The sequence below is a fragment of the Empidonax traillii genome, unplaced genomic scaffold (assembly GCF_003031625.1).
Source record: "Empidonax traillii isolate 1590-97213 ecotype Southwest subspecies unplaced genomic scaffold, ASM303162v1 scaffold273:size739602, whole genome shotgun sequence".
NCBI lineage: Eukaryota > Metazoa > Chordata > Aves > Passeriformes > Tyrannidae > Empidonax > Empidonax traillii.
The window spans coordinates 51,494-69,433 of NW_020955466.1; positions in this window are offsets into that span (position 1 = coordinate 51,494).

The window sequence follows — 17,940 nt, forward strand, 5'->3', positions numbered from 1 at the left end:
AGCAACACCTCATTAAATGTAAAACCATCCACATATAAAGCAGCTAGAACTCAATCCTTAAAAAATTCAGAAGGTGCAGTATAACATGAAAGCCAAAGGAGCTTTTGTCATCCCATCACAAATTATTTAGGCTTAGTTTGTGGCATCAAGCCAAAGCTCAGAGATGGAGCAGTTGTGAGCCACTTTCCCTGGTAGAAGTTGCCTTCTGACCTCAGGTTTTTTAGCCGTCTTCAGCACTTCAAAACCTCCATCTCACATCCACAAACCCTCACTGAGTACTGTACTGAGGAGACCTGTCCTGTGGACTGTGTCCAGTCAGTGTTTAGGGATTATTAATAATTACAGCTATTTTCAAGAAAGCCTGGACACTCCCAGGAAAGGTTGGCAATGCCTTTGAGGCTCCTTCTGTAAATGCTCCTCACTAGAGCTCAACTCAGGTCCTCTAAATGGAAGAGATTTTTAAAAGTCACTTAGTCCATTCCCCCTGCAATGAGAGCAGGGACATCTTCAACTAGATCAAGTTGCTCAGAGCCCCATCGAGCCTGACCATGACCATTTCCAGGGATGGGGGAATCCACCATCTGGGCAAGTTGGCCAGTGTTTCAGTACCCTCATTCTAAAAATTTTCTTTCTCATACCTAGTTTGAAAAACATTCTTTAAGACTTTGATCCCCTGCCCTGTCACAACCAGCCATAAAAAAAAGTCTGTCTCCATCTTTCTCATAACTCCCCTTTATGAATATTTCCCTTATTTTATCTTTAAAGTATTTTAAGCATCAAATTAAAAGTTTCCATAGAAGAATAGGCAGTTTTCATTGCCCCCATTTTGGAATCTCCAATCTATTAAATAATTGTGTGTCTGACTTCCAGTAACCTTTAAACATATACTTCTACCATCAGACCCTTCGGAGATGTCTTGGTTTGGGCTTGTGAACTTCAAGACTTAGATTACTGTGAGGTTTGAAACTCTCAAGAAGCCCTCAAGTTGTTTTGTTTTGGTTTTCTTTGGTGTTCAAATCACAGTGGTTTCATCACACAGGAGATAAAGTGCTGATCGCCCAGTTCAGAGTTACATATGACAACCAGAACCATATATTTGTCTTACAAAATATCAACCCCTCTCACACACTTGGCACAGCAGAGATTGCTCTATAGTCTGATAGAGCTCTGCCAATAAATTGCTTGCTAATGCCAAGCTCTGATCTCTGGTTAGTGCCTGAGGAAGGCTGATGCCAGGTAAGTCATCTTTGGTACTGTGCCATTTAGGTTTTCCTTGGAAAACCAATATCCAATCTCTCTGCTTCCCTTTGGATTGGAACTAAATGGAACTTGATTAACACTAAATGGAACTTGATTAACTCACAATTAAGAGACTTAGTCAGAAAAGACTGAAAACATACAACTATCAAGAAAAGCTACAACAGAGAATATGTCAGAGTTTACATCTGATATTAAATTAATCTTCATAAGTAAAAGAACTGGTAACTCTTAATTTTATGTACTTATACACAAGAAAGTAATTAAATTGGTTCAGTTCTGACTGCATATTAAATTGAATGAGTAAAGAAAAAATCTTTCACTCAACTTTTCTGCATTACTGTTATTTTGAGTTTTCTTTCAAGTCCCTACAACAGGTTTCTGAGAAGATTGGGGTTTTGACATTATTTCCTGACACTGACGCATCAAAGAAGTTAATAACCTATAAGAGGCATCAAGGGGAAGGTGCAACTTACAACCTGTGAGTCATTAGCAGCACCCTGAGGTGACAGAAAAAGCTAAAACAGTGTCAGCTCTCTTATGGAGCAGATCCAGGACACGCGAGTGAAACATCCTCGTGAGAGACAACAGACTATGAATGTGTCTGCTAACAGCCCAAAAAGAGAGCTGGAGACTCCCACTGGGGCAGAAGGAAAGTTTCTCTCAAGCCCAAATACATCTCCACTGCACAAATTCTGCATTAACAGCACGCACCTAAACAGACATGATCAGAATTAAGGAGTAACCTAAAACTACCCCTTACATAAAACACAGGTAAAAAATTTTCTTCCGTTGTATTTTACCAGCAAATATCTCAGTTTAAAGAAATAGTGATAGATATTCAGGATTTGAGTTTCCAAATATTTAGAGATACAACTTCACTGAGCCCTGTGGTTAATGTTACTCAAGTCACCTATTGTATGATAATACACCCAGCTGCTGGAGCGTGTGCAGGATGAGATGTTTCACTCATTACATTCACAAATAGCAAGGCCAGCGGGGACCATTACAGTCTGGGCTGACCTCCTGCATAAAACAGGCCATCAAATTCCAAATGGAATATAATTAGGGTTCTCAGGTCTAACTGATAACAGCAGCAAATGCCCCATGGAGACTTTAAAAATGTGTCAGGCAAATTTACACATTGAAGGTATGCTTTGATGTATGTCACTGAAACATCACCAGAGCTAAGCTCATTCATGCCCAGAAGATCCTGGAATTTTTTTTATTATTTTTAAAAAGCTGTTCCTGACAGTCTTCCTGCTTCAGGGAAAGCTGCAAGGACTCTTTATTGCTCTTGTCTTTTCTTAATATTTTTTAAGCCCCTCTCCGGGCAATAGCCTAAGATATTTTTCTGGTTTTGTTATTTACTTGCCTGAAACGACTGTGAATATGATGCCTCAGGGTTCTTCAGGCTCTCCAAGGACAGAAACTGACACAGCATTTTTTATTTTTTAACCCTCACCAATATCAATAGCCTCAATCATGTTAGTTTTTCTTTCCTTTTTAATTACTTTTAGCTAAGTCGGTTTGAAAAAAAGCCCTTCAATTAACCCTTACAAAGATATTTCAATTTTTATTGGTATTTAAACCATTGAATCACTTATGCCATCAGCCAAATTGGTTGTGCTACATTTTTCTCCCCAGTGGAAAAATTATTCCTCGATAATTATTAGTGTCGTCAAATTACAATTCCATGGAGAGTCAGATCATATGAATATGCCAATGAACATATAATACTGCAAGATGAATGGCAAGTTGCCCTGGACTTCCTGGGGTTTGAGTTTCTTATCTGTTTTGGTATATTTGGCTGTTTTAAGGCTTTTACTAATATTTTGTGGTTGTTCACAGGAAGGTTGAAACTTCTGTCAGGAATTAACGACAGGGAAAAAGAGATCTTACTCTTTTGGTACAAGCTTATTCTTCCACAGTGATACAACTGAAGTGCAACTGTGAGTAACAGCAATCTTCAGCCATTTACCAGCAGGGGCCAAACCACAGCCTGAGCTCAGCCTAAATCCATATCCTGCCTCAGTGAACAGCTACTGAAAAGCATTTTTCAGGGTAATCGTAAGTTTGTGTAATTCTGAGCAGTAAGTGTGATATTTAGGTAAGTAATTTATGCAATAGCATTGTGAGACATGACCCACGTGATATTTCCCCTGTGGAGGCACTGATGCTTTGGGCAAGAATGTGGAAACTGGTATAGAGAGTTGAAAGCAGCAAAGCCATGTGAATTATATTAGTTCCCATCCATTAAATATTCATGAACATGGTATGATATTCATTGATTTGGCCCAGATCAAGCTACCCTGACTGACCAGCTTCAGACTTCTAGCCAAACAATTCTTACAGTTTCACATTTTCCTAAATGTGACGCTGATTTATTTAAGGACTTGTTTTCAAAATTATACATTTACTGAGACTTTACGTATCACATTTCAGCTTTGAAAACTTGGTGCCTCCCCTTCCCCCCTCCAAATCTGCCCTGGTTGTGAACTCTAGGTGCTGTGGTTTATGGTGGCACTGCTGGGACACAGCTTCAATCAGGCTACAGTGGTGCTGTCAGGTGCTGCAGCCAATTACCTAAAATGTAAATGTTTTAAGAAAGGCAGCACCTTTTGTCAGGACCAAAGTGATTTCCAGCCTTCAGTTCATAGTTTCAGAACCAGAAGCACATAACTCAAAAACATTAAACATACAGTAAAACCATCACATGTTGATTTACACATACAGATTGACTAATGCTATCAGTGGAGTATTTACCTTAATCAATATTAAAAGATGCTACTAGTGATTTAAATGTGGAGTTGTCTCAAAGCAGTCAATAAATGTTTGCATTCATAGGCGCATGATTATCTGTTAGCTGTTCGTTTCCCCCGCACAGTGAATGAATTTGGTAGGAACATTTTGCTACCAAACATCTTCCTATTTCCATTTATATCCCAGAGCCCATTTTTAAAACTAATGCCAAAATATTTTATAATGCACATGTACCTGTGTAAGTCCTACATATGAAAAGCTTTTTGGGAATTATCACTATGGGATAGACCTGGGTTATTTGGTGCTAATAATGAACAAACGTAGAAATTGCAGCAAGTTGTATCTAAGCAAAATTCCTTTCCTGACGTGCAATGAGTGGGGGTTTCTGTTACAGGCTAACTCATCCCATCTCCAAAACCACTGCAATAAGCTGCAACTCTGAAGTTGCAGTAATTAATTTCAACCTCACCTTTTCCTTCCCTTCACAACAAACTCACTGTAATTCGCTCCTTCATTCAACTTCAATTCACTACTATTTCACTACGTTCCTATTTCTGTAATGCTCTTTTCCCTTTCATCATAAGTCTTATCTGAGCTATCAGCCACCATATTATTTGCACACTTTGCAAGAGAAGGAGCAGATTTATGTTTATGTGGGCATCTGGTCAGCAAAGTAACTTTTAATTCTTAATCCAAACACCGCTTGCATTTTGCAGCCTCAATTGCTGCACTGGACTATGAAAGTTACAGACAGACTATTTCACCTGCAATAATTTACCAGGCAAATTGCATTGCTATTGTTTTCTACTACTTATTATTTAATGCCTCATAGATAAGTTACAGTATTTCTAGAGAAAACTATCTGCTTACTTTATGCATCTTCATATACTCACACATAACCACAGCCTAAAGGCAAACAATGCCAAGCTGAACAAAGTCACTTTACTGTTCTAATAAAATTATTTGTATTATTGCAGACTTGGCCAAGGCTTTGATCTGATGTGGCCTGATGAGCTGCATTACACACGCATCCACATTGCTAACAGATGTAGCTTATATGGTCAGTTCATAACAGCACAGCAGACCTACCATGGGAACTGACCTATTTTAGAAGGATTGAGGGAAAAAAAGTCTCCTCTGTCTTTTCTCGACATTTCTTCAGCCTTGCTGGCAATAATGCTCAATGCCTCGCTTTTATCAGATTTCAGGTTCTCAACCTGACCATGAACACTGTCCCAGGTGCTACCCAGGAAATTGCTTTATCAGTATTCAAGAAAAACCCCAAGGAATGCCTATTGTTCCAGTGTTATGCCCAAGATGCCATCTTGAAATTACGGTCTCTCCTGGAGCTTTAATCAGACAAGGAGTCACTGCCTCTCAAAGCGTTCACTCCGTGAACATGATCTGGGAGTTTTCTGACAAGACTCAGCCAGAAAACTGAAGCTTAAACAAACTATCTGGGATCATAAAACTTTTCCTTTTTTGAAGGCTTAGACATTGTGTGCATTAAAGTGACAAGATATCACATTTCTTATAATACCTTGCCACACTGCAATACTTGCGTGAGCTCACTTTGAAGCCGTGGGAATCACAAGATTTGAATACACATTTTGTTTGTGGAGGTTTTGTTGCTTTGTTTTTTATTGCTGTTGTTTCTGACAGGCAAGAGACCATTTTCATATTCTATCAAGTCTTAAACTGCACAGGCATCTTCCTCCTTCTCAAACTTTCTCCCCTGGTCCTACCTTTTCATCTAAAAGATGCATTTTCTGTTGCCTCAAAACTGGTTCCTTCTCTCAGGCTCCCTTCCCTGCTCTGGATCAGGGCTGCCTCAGCTGCAGCAGGAGGGGGCTGAGCACCAGACAGCACAGGACCAAGTGCATAAAGCTCTTCTATAACTGAAACTCTTGGAAACAGAGAGGACAACAACATGAGCAGTGGTTTGGGGAACTGCCCCTTCAATTTTTTCCTTATCTACTTTAACAAACCTCCTTGTTTCCCCTTGATTTGAGGGGCTTTTATACACAGTAGCTTTCAGATACATTAGCCTGCAAGTGAGGGTAGAAAGGACTGATAAACCACAACAAATTAATTTAACGAGGGATAATTCACATAGGCAAGGGATGCACATTCTTTGTGTGTCCTGAGGAGAACACAAAGTGAATACTTCATAAATCTTCAGAACATTTATGAATAAGGTTCTAACTTCAACAGATTTTACAACTCTAAAATAAAAAATATTTATACATAATAGAATTAAGTCTTGTAAAAGTAAGATTTACTTATTCATAAATTAGAATATCACTCCACTTCACATTACTTGCAAATAAAAACAATTTCCTGCTCAACTACTGCATAGCAGCAGTGCCCAAAAATATTGTGTATTTATTACAGACAGAAGCTGTGGATATTATATAGCATAGTCAGCAACACAAATATCGTAGCCCAAACCTTGGCAAGACCCTCGGCTTAGCTTTGGAAGAGAAAATTGTATTTTTGCAATATCTTTAATAAGTAAACTTCACTCAGATCTCCTCGCCAGAGACTTGTCACTTGAAAATCTTTGGATCTTTCCTCATTTTTGAGCTAAAAAGAGAAATCATCCACACTTAGCAAAGCACAAACCAAGAAAAACTAAATTACAGTTTAATTGGGTGCCTAGGTTAGATACTTGGCAACACATTGACAAATCTGAGGTCTGAATCTTCAACATCTATACACATCATGAAATCATTCTGCCAGTGGTATGGAGTGAAAAGTGACTATAAAATGGTCCCCATATCGCAAAGGTAATAGCTCACAGCACAGCAGGTACTAAATCCAGTATTAACTACTTACTGCACAGTGGGGAATGGGCTAAAAGTACCTTTTGAAGAGGAACAGCAAGTTCTAATCCCCTCATTGGGGCTTGACCAAAATCAAGATTTAGAAGACAACCGGGAAGGAATGGGGCGAGGAATTGAGTTTATTCTGATCATAAAGATCAACTCCAGGAATAATTATGAAGGAGAAAACCCAGAACAATTTTCCAGGTGATTGGGAAGAATGTCTCTTCCTATCCAGCATAGAGACAGGCTCCTTCTGCAGTGCAGACACATAAACTAGGCAGAGGGTTGTATGTATTCCCAAACATCCCTTCAGGTGCTGCTCCTATAGGCCTTACTAGCATGTGTATGTACAGGGATAATCTCTCCTTCATTTGGAACCTGGCCCCACACAAACTCAGCCACATGCTTGTGATTAGACATTAAAAATAATCCTTTTTGACCCCAGTGAAGCTACTCCATGGGTGAATCTTTGGGGCTAGGCTGTAATCTGTTGCTGGCTTGCTCAGTCTCATTCCAGGAGATGTGGGAGTGGGAACTGGAAGACTTGGAAAGGGCAATTACAATTCTCAGTAGTCAAAAGGTCTTCTCTGTTGTTTTCAGTTGCCATAATTACTGTGGAAACATCTTGGGTAAATAAGAGTCAGATTCACAGCAACTGGCTTTTGCATGCAATGAGGTCATGAAGCCCATGGCATGTTCTGGAGCACCAAGCACAGCTTTGCTGAAGCACTGCTGAGCCACAGGATGTGGCTGCAGCTGCTCATACCCTCCTCTATTTCTGCCCCGAGTCAAAGTAAGGCAACATTTGGCCCAGATATCAGGCAGGGCCTCAAATTAGAGGAGATGGATTTGTTCTCTAGACAGAAGACTCCTTAATACAAAATAATATATGTGCACCCATTTATAACAGGTGTTTAATCTGTGACAGCTTTTCAGGCCAGTGGAAATTCTATAGCTCTCCTTCTTCCCTGTCACCGTTATAATATTTTTAAATGTTGTTTTTCTTTCCCCCATTAAAAGGAAAACATTTCTCAGAAGCAGTAGTGGGCTGCTAGGGCTATAAAACAAGTTTGCACAGACCTGTAACGCGTTGAGCCACAAGACATGACAGGGTGTGTTTTATGGGGCAATTAATACTTGCCTTGGGAGCACTGTGAGGTATGAAGCCCTGTCAAACACACCCTGGTATATCCGAATGCAAGTTGTAAAGCTGCATTTTGCTTCTTGAAAAATAATTGTGGAATTATCTTGTTGATTTTTAACTTGCCCCAGTTAAACAATGGAACCTTTCCTCCAGGAGCCATACTTGGAGCAGAACAACAGCAAAAAGGAGCACTAACAGCAGAAGACACCAATTTCTAACCTATGTTTACATTTGGGGTCTTGATTTTTTGTGTTAACATTGTTGTGTTTGCCAGTACAACCTCACTTCCCTAACCTCTCCTGTTGTGGATCTTACTCCACAGTTTTTTCTGGGTTCTTACAGGTATTTCTCAGAGCATTTCCTGTGTGCATCCCAGTGCCAGCATTTATAAAAGTGCAGGGCACAGGGTCATCACATTATCTGCAGTAGTTACAACCCTGTTAAAATAGCTGGCCACGATGTACATTCATATTTTATAGTCCTTACTTGAACATTGGCTTTAGCTGTTCCAGGGTTTGGAATAGGCAGCTGCAGTTTGGCTGGGGTAATCCTAGAGAGCCTTCCTTCTCTCTGCGAAAGGAAGCCAGGCTGTCAGGTTTATAAAGTACTTCAAGTCACGGTGTGTGCAGGCACAGCAGAATTTCTACAACTACTTCAAGTTTCCAGCAACAGTCTGGAATGGAATGCAGATTATATAATTCATCTACAATAATGGAACTGTGGCAGACTGGGGCCCAAAACTAGGTTGGACATACCAGTTACCTGCTTGAGCCCCAAACCCCTCTGTTTTGAGATTAAGGTCAGCACTTCTCACCAAGGAGGTCCCAGATCTGCTCCTGTGACAGGCACAGAACACTGCTCTGGGCTTTAACAAGTGAGACTCCACAGGTAGTAGCAAGCTTACGAAGACAGAGCAAGTTTCCAGATAGAGATATTTGTCTTCATTAATCTGGCACCACTGCTCATTAATCAGTCATATTAAATAGATGTCAAGGAATAGCAATGCCTTTGATTTTTTGGATCCAACCAAAACATGAGACGTAGGCATAACAGTACCAGTACTTTTCCACAACAAGTTAGCATCTACATTCCTCCTGCATCCCATTAGACATCTTCACACGTACTAGAGATGACACACTGTGTAGTAGGGAGGTCAAAAACCTAAAGAAAACTATCCAAGAATATTGGAAACACTAGCGGCATTTGACATAATTTATTGCACTAAAGAACTGGGGAACAGGAAAAGGTTGATGTAGTAATAACATTAGAAGGAACTATAGTCCATGCAAGCCAGTGCTAAATAAAGTGCCAATCAATAGCTCTTTTATTAGTAGGTACAATCAATGTACAGCAGGCAGGCCTGGCCAATTAAGCTTATCGACTGACCAAAGAGTAGCAGGAAGCATTCTTTCCTCAGTTTTGTTTTCCTTTCTGTAAGTGAGAAATGAGCTCCAGTTTTATCACTGGATTCCCACCACGGCATCTCCAGGAGTTCCTGTAAAGTGGAAACGCTGACAAAAAGCAGGCTTGAGCTATCTTGGTATCCTTTAACCCAGGGTCAGCCACAAGAGCCAATATAGTCAAGGGTCACTTACAAAGTAACTTTTTTTTCTAGTCACTGTAAGAAGTTAAAATGTTGTTCTTCTAGATGAAGGGGAGAGAACTGTTAAAGGAAGAAAGCACAGTCCCTTAGCAATGCTTAACCATTAACAGTCCTGTAAGACCCTAGGAAATTAAGCCTATTTGTTTCTAATTCCCATATGTACTACCTGAAATTAGTAACCTCCTCGTGTGGAGCAACTCCCATCTCTTTCTTAGAGGTAAAAAAGCCAAAACTACAGTAAAAGTTATACAGAATTTAAAGTCTCACCTTGTAACAGCTGCTGAAAATAACAGGAGCTTTAATATTGACCTGTGACTAACTGTGCAGATGCAAATAGGATATTTATCCACAACACCACTCTCCCTTGCTGTTCTGATCCCCCCTTTCCTTCGTTATCTCTTTCAAAAGGAAAAAGTTAGAAACCAGATAAGATGTGGGTTCTCAGCATGATCAAATAAACACTGTGTGGTGGTCACAGGGAAAGAAAACACACTGAAGGAATGAATGGTAAAGATTACATTTTACAAAGAATCACATACAAAGTTAGCAGCCCAGATGCCAATTTCCCATTGATGTCACTTAGATGGGATTTTTGTGGCCTGGCTTCTCAGCAGGCGGTGCTGCATCCACCCCTGCAGTCGGTCAGGATAGGTCTATCTGTGCCTTTAACTTACTGTTGGAATTCAATGAATACAGCATAGTTCACCAGGTTTATACCCTTAGGGTCTGGCACATTTAGGGCTTCACAGGTATTTGACACCTCAAAAAAGTAAGGGGAAGAGGGGGGAGATTCCCAGCATGTCTGACTACAGACACTACAGGACAGCAGTTTTCAGCTTCCTGTCAGACAGTTCCCCAGCTGTATCCAATTCAGAAAAATATTTTAGTAATCAGCAGAAGACACCTTTAGCATCAGTCAGACACTACACTGCTAAAGCTACGGGTGAGCATCTCACTTCTTATATTTATGTTGTTTACCATTTCCTTTTGCTTACATATGAAAACTTTACCTAGAAGATTTGAAAGAGCAAATCAAATAACTCTGCATCCTATCTAAATGTCACAAGGTTCAGCCTCTCCTGCTGCAACTCCACTGTGTGTTCCTGATCCTTCTTTTAGCACCGTGGCCTCTGCCGAAATTCGTCATTCATCACGCAGAAGTCGCTTTTATTCACTAGTCAAAAATCAGCTTAACACAGTAAGTCATTTGTTTCAGTTTTCCTTGCCTACATTTTTGAGACATTAAATACTGTAACTCCTGGCCCACTATGTTATGACAGTTTAAGCTGAAAAACAAGGCAATGAATAAAGGGGAGGATAAAAATGCAAAGCACACATTTCCATTTCACTTTTTACATGACAGTTCATAGGAGTTTAGAGAAGACAAGGCAGGAGCTTAGTTTGGACAACAATAACAACCTTGAGAAATAGTATAAATAGCCCAATTTTTCAAAATTGTTTCAGTCAACCCCTCTGGTTCAGCTTTCCAGGACCTCAAGAGGTTGTAGAGCTTCTAAAAACTCAATAGCAACAAAAAAAGCTCAGAATTTAGGAAACTGAAGTTGGTCTTTGTTTTGGCATAGGGAAAAATTAGATCATCACTAGGGGTTAATTTGAATCCCGGTTTCCTATGAAATGCTTAATAAGACATTTGTGAGAACTTTGTGACAATTGTCAACACCATTTTAGTTTGCAACGGTCTTCTATACCTAAATTCTTTTAGAGAGCAAAGAAGGAAAGAAGATTTCTGAACTTTGAGATTTTCTGTGTTTGTCTTCACGTTTTTGTGAAGTCAACCCTGATACTGGAGTATTGCTATTCTTTTGAGCCCATATCTTTGCTCAAAGCATCAGGACACTCACCCATAGTGCTCTGCTCTAATTCTTAGGTCAGCCAGGGCTCTCACACATTTGCATCTTTTTTTTTTTAATTTAGGTTAAATTCTCCAGGCTAAAACTTGAAGCCTGACTAAAGGAGCTAACCTTGTAACAGGCTGGGTGAAGTCACCTTTGCCAACAAACAGAAGGTTTGTTAATATCACTGAGCCAACTCAATATGAAAGAGCACTAAAGGATTTGGGCTGATTTTTTCTGAATTGGTGAGAGGGCCCTCAAAGGTACCCCACATAATGGCCAGAAATACCTTCTGGACTTCCATTCACAAATCTGCCCTTTTGTCAGAAAGCACATGTTCCAGCTAAAATGCAGGACTACACACTCTCAACACAGTGTCAACTAGAGTCTGTAAAGATACACACTACAAATCCCACTCAGCTGTTGAGAAGAATCCCTGTTGAAATTGCCTCTTTGTGATTCTACTTTAGGGTTAAAAAAAAAAAAAATCCAAACAAAAAAAAAACTACATACAACCGAGAGATCTTCAAGAAACAAGAACTTCACATGGAGGCAACTTCTGTGAGGGTGGAAGGTGGAGCCTGCAAAGAAGCTCACCACTCTTCCTCCTACTGTTTTACATACTCTGTGTCTCTTCCACTGTTATGTTCCCTTCTGAACCACACAACAGATGGGAGCAGTTGGTTTTTAAAAGGTTTTTATTTTCTGATTTCAATTTTTCATGTGTCTTTTGAATTTGGCACAATACCATTCTCTAGTCAAGAGGAGACATTGTGTTAAGCTTAATTATCAAAGGCTGAAACCCAGCAAGCAATCAATCATTTAGTGACACACTCATGCTTTCACTGATTTGAAAAAATATTTTTGCGTGGCTATTGAGAAAAGAAAAACTGTCAGAGACAAAAACAGAATCCCTCACTTTGCAGCATATCAAAATATCAAGACTGTGGGGAGATGAGTGAAGAATGTTCATTTGTTTTTTCTGAAACTAAATCCAACTCTTTTTGGCATGTGAGCCCGGAAGTTGTGTAAGATGTATTTTAGTGTAAACATGATCTTTCTGTTGAGGTTTGCCTTATAATTGAGGCTGAACAGTCACAAAACTTGTTTCTAAACGACTTTTCTAAAGAGTCAGAGTTACTTTGTTCTCTAATTTTCTAACACCCCCCCCCTTTTTTTTTTTTTTTTTTTTACTGCCAGATAAGTGCTCTGGCAGCTGCATTCCTGGGGAACACTGACATCCAGTGGAGAGCTGGGGTCATCCCCAGAGCCCACGCAATGGCCCCCAAGTCAGCATCTCCCCCCAAGGACTCTGACGGCTGGAGGAGATGCCTTGAATTACAAACTCTGAGCCTCACCTGCAGATAGCAGCACAGTTCAGCAGCAACAGCCCGTGTGACCTTCAGCTGTAATAGTTATTTTGTCTGCTAAATTCTCATAAAGGTGATCACATTCCTGGCCACACTATTTCCAGTGGTTTACTTGTAAAGCTCAGATGTGGGTTGGTTTTTTTGGGGTTGTTTTTTTGTTTGGTTGGGTTTTGGTTTTTTTTTTTTTTTTTTGGTTTCTTTTTCAGTTGAGGAAATGTTGAAAGAAAAATCTCTTGTATCCACTGACCAGCAACTACACCATGCTTGCTTCTGCTTTTTCAGGGATACAGGAAAACAAGTTCCATGTGTTTAAACAGCACTGTATTTCAAATGATAGTGTACAGTCAACAGTTAACCCTGTTTTTCTTTGGATAAACTTTGGAGTCTCTGTGAGGTCACTCTGGTGTTATCACCTAGTATAAAGACATCTGATATCACTAGCCTGTAGATTCATTTGCAAGCTTATTCAAAAACCTAACCAAATAAAATCATCAGGCCAAACTTGGTCTGCAAAACAGGTCCTTGAAACCTATATAAAAGTGGAATTGTCTCCTTGTTCCTTTGCAGTAGCACCACAGATCCATTCTTGCATTCTCCTTTTTATACACCGCATTGTTGAGGAACATGATAGATCCTGCTACAGCAAAGGACTACAAAAAGTACACTGCTGATACCACTGCCTCACAATCAGGGTAAACTCAAGCTTGAACAAAAACCAGTTGCACTGCAAGCTACAACCAAGAACCCTTTTTCACAGGTAAATGGTTGAGGCTTCTAAGATGGTTTTCTTTCTGCACTGCATTCCAGTACAAAGTTTCAAAACACGTCATCCTTCCATCTCCAAAAGGGACAGAGTCACCCCATTAAAACTGCAAGGCTAACTACAGGCCTGAGTCACCAGGGACTAGATTTTTTTCTGAGTTCCACAGAGGGAACATAAACCTGGGACTCCCATGCCCCAGGGAACATCATTGCAGCAATTTTGGGTGAACAGTCCCATTTTGCTCCCTTCCTTATTTTATATCCAACACACTCTCAGACAGATCCATTTTCACAAAATCTGCTTCACTGCATCAGCATTTCCAAAAGCATCTTTTATCAGAAGTTTCCAATCAGCTCCATTTGACTGTATTTACCTTTTGACCAAGAAACAAGCCACACTGTACTTTATTTCACATTATGTAATTTTAAACCAACTCCAAAAGGTTGTTCTAAAAATCCTCCAGATTTACATGGGTAAAAATGAGATCAAATTGTGTCGTGTGCTTCTTGGCTTGCCATAGTACAAGTAACAGAGCAGTTATATCCTCTGCATCCCACACTGAGAAAGCATATGCTCCAAATAGTTTCCTTCAGTGCTTCCCTATCAAGAGCAATACTTCAGGACAGCCTAACCACTATCACATTTGCTTCAAAAGGATTTGTGAATGTACTTAAAACTAGCAGCAGGGAGTGGAGACACTTTGGAAGGATGTACCAAACCCAACGTTAAGCCAAGCCGCTGCTCCAGCACTTTCCACAGCTGGGACCAGAGAACATGCCAAACAATCGACCTTTGTCTTCCAAAAGGAAGAGTCCCTGCTCCAAAGGTGAATAGGAGACACCTGTTCACTCATGAAGCTATGACAATAAAAATCATAAATCTCTCGTAAACCTTATACTATTTTAATCTATTTTTCAAAAGAATACAGAAAGATTTGAGTGCTATGACAATGTGTTGCTTTTCTCCCTGTAACAAGGCTGGCTAGTTCTGTCTTATTAAGGCAGGATATCTCCTTACTGCCTGATTTTTGATACTCAGGTCAAGTAACGAAAAAAAACCCTTTTTATTAAAAAATAGGTTCTCAGTGCATCCTTTCAAAGGAAATAATAGTGGATGGCTCTCACTTCTCCAGCTAACAAACTATGTGGTTTCTTTTATGAGCTAAATGAAAGGAACATACAATATAATCATTATGGATTTGTATGAAATTACTGGGTATGGAATGCAGTAAATCCCCAAACAAGCTTTAACTATAGCCTGTAAGGTATAATCATCAGGTAAAACTGCAGACTATCTTTTTGTAAGATGGAGCAGAAACCTAATATTTTATCGGAACCTTGATTTATGTTTAATAGCTCTGCTACCTACTAAAAAAGATCTTGTATTAGCAAATGGGTACAGATCCAGTCCATTAGCTTAGGACAACTGAAAAACTCAAGGGTTTTGTGAACTAATGCAATAAAATATCATTAAATACTGTAGCATGACACGACAGACAGAAGGTTTGAGTTGAAAGTCAGGAGAAGTGTTTGAAATGAAGTAAAATGTACAATAGATATGTTTAGGTACATCTGGCTTACATTTGCAGTAGGTCGTCAGAGGACCTTAGTGTCTGTGATGTAAATGAATAACAGAGCCCTCAACAATTTAACTGTCATCAGTATAAATGCTTTAACTGGCACAGTAAAGCAAAGCTCTGGGCCTCTTTCTAAATCTCCATAAGCTCCTGGTCTGAATTATAAACTGGGGCTGCATTACCTGAAGATGAAAGCAGCCAGGTCAATTCACTTAAAACCAGAGAATTACCACTGCAAAGCTGTGATGAGCAGCTAAGGAGCATGTGTGTGTGCCTATGTGAGGTTGTGTTTGTAATGTACAGTTTCAAGAGACAAGAGGAACCTCTGGCTGCTCAGCGATTCAAAACCCAGATTCAAAGGTTTGGTGGGAAGGAAGGTAACCATTTCATTTTCAACTAGCTGAAGTTCCCAAACAGTCAGGCTAAAGAATTAAATCTCCATTAAGACGAGGTACACTACTGCAAGGAAAAAGAGTTGCTTCTCTATAAGCTACTCTAAGCTCACTGTTTGCAAACACTTCCTTATCAGGCAGCACCATCACATTGAAGAAGTCTGGCTACACAAGCTCTGGCACTGACTTAGTTGACTTTTATCAAATTCTCTCTCCCCTTTGGCACACTTGTTTTTTCGTGTCCTCCATGTTTTTTCAGCCTTTTGATCACCAGTTTTGGGAAGCAGCAATTATCACCCCATGTACTATAGCATATATAGCTCAACACTAGCACAGATCCCAAGTCACAGTGCACCCTATAACCAACAGCAGCCAAGTATAACTCCCCTCCACTCACCTCACCTTTGTCACTCATTTCAAAGCCACTGATCCCACACAACTGTCCAACAGTAAAGAGGGTGAAAAAACCGAAACAGATTTCACTTCTTTGACATTTTTTTGGGTTAGATGTACTGAAGAGTGTTTGGGCAACTAAAGGCAGTTAAACTTAGAAAGATGTGAAGGCAGACTGACCACGTTTACTGTGATGTGACCAAGTTAGCACATTGCCACCATAACCTTCTGGGCTCAAGATGAAATTGTTTCCCTCCCCTCTAACAAACACATAAGATGTTCACTTTTATAATAAATTCCAAACAAATTAATGGATTCCAACATGCATCATCAAATTTATATTTCCTCCTCCACAGAGTCCTACCCCTGTAAGTAATCCTTAAAATTCGTCATGAAGCTTTCAAAACAATTTATGCAAACAAACATCAAGCAGAGCTATTTGTATTGGCAGCACATTTCACTTAACAACCTACAACAAGGAACAGATGGTCTGAGCTCTGGAAACAGCTACAAAGAAAACAGTAGGAGCAAGTCCATCAGAAGCACTTTTTTCCCCCAATTTTGTGAAGATTACAGACTTGTTCTTGTTTATTTCTTTGATTAGGCTGTTATTTTATGTACTCATGAATCCTTTCCTTGCATTTCATGGAACAAATCCACCAGAAGCACATTCCCCAACTGTGTATAGTTACAAAAGCACTGCTTTAAGAACTGAAGTATCTGTTCCTCACTGATCCAGCACACTCTAAAGTGGCAGGGAAGAAAGCAAAACAAAATGCAGATGTTGTACAAGGGATTGACAAATTTAAGGCAAACCCTCTTAACAGTTCATAGTTCTCTTTATCCCTTTGCCCATCCCTTCAGTTCCAGTACTAAAACAGGCAAAAGCAGATGATTCACAGTCACATCAATTAAAGATCACTTAGTGCTATTACTAGTCTTGGAAGATGTGATGGTCTCCTGCTTCCCCATTTCTAAGGGGACCTTCACCTCTTGAAGATGGATTACAAGAGGCTCAGCCCAAGCAGGATGCTGTGGCACAAGGAAAGAGGCAGCAGGACGAGTAATACCTACAGCACAACAATGAGGGGATACACTACCTGAGAAACCTTGTTCATGCCCACAGCACAACCAGAATACTGTTCAAGAAACAAGAAGGCCACAACTGCTTGGGAGGCAATCTAACAAGCAAACATCAGTAATAGTTACTCTGACAAAACAAAAAATACGCCAATGACATTCTTGAATAGAATTATGTTTTTCCTGTATCAAAATAACTAATAGAAAAAGTTTTTTACAAGAAGTAAACACACCTTTAAAAAGAAAAAAGGTCTATCCCTGATCATCAGTAATCATAATTCCTTATTACTACCACCATCATGTCAGGTCTACTGATATCTGTGCTTCCTTCACAAGGATTCATATGAATTCATCTGCAAATACTCTCACCTAGATCTGGATTTCATTTGAGTAACATTAGGGAAAGCCAACATAGATATCAGCCCACCAGCCAAAAACACCCCTTTGGGGGTAAATTAGCACCCTAGAGTTACACACGGATGAAGAGGGACCATGATGTTAAAAGGAAAAATAAACAAGGAATGAAGGACTTGTGACCAGAGAGACAATCACGACATCTTGAAGCAACAAAAAAAAAAAAAGTCTTTCTGAAGGGCATTAACCTGGGTGGAGACAGAGGTCAGTCTGGAAGGGTTCAGCTTTGAGAACTGAAACCACTTCAGTTTCAGTGGAACAAAATCAGGACAAAGCAGACCAAACTGACAGGTTAATAGGACCTTTGAGTATGACAGTTGAATAAACTTTGTTCCACACAGCATTATAATTTCAGTTCTCATACTCCTGTTAGAGGAGCAGTTTTATATCAGGATGACTATAAAGCTCTTTTCACTGGTGACCTTGGTGAGCTGTGATTGCCAGTTCTTACATACCATATATGTCTTTTGCTGGAGTACTTCACAGAGCAAGTGACTAGAACAC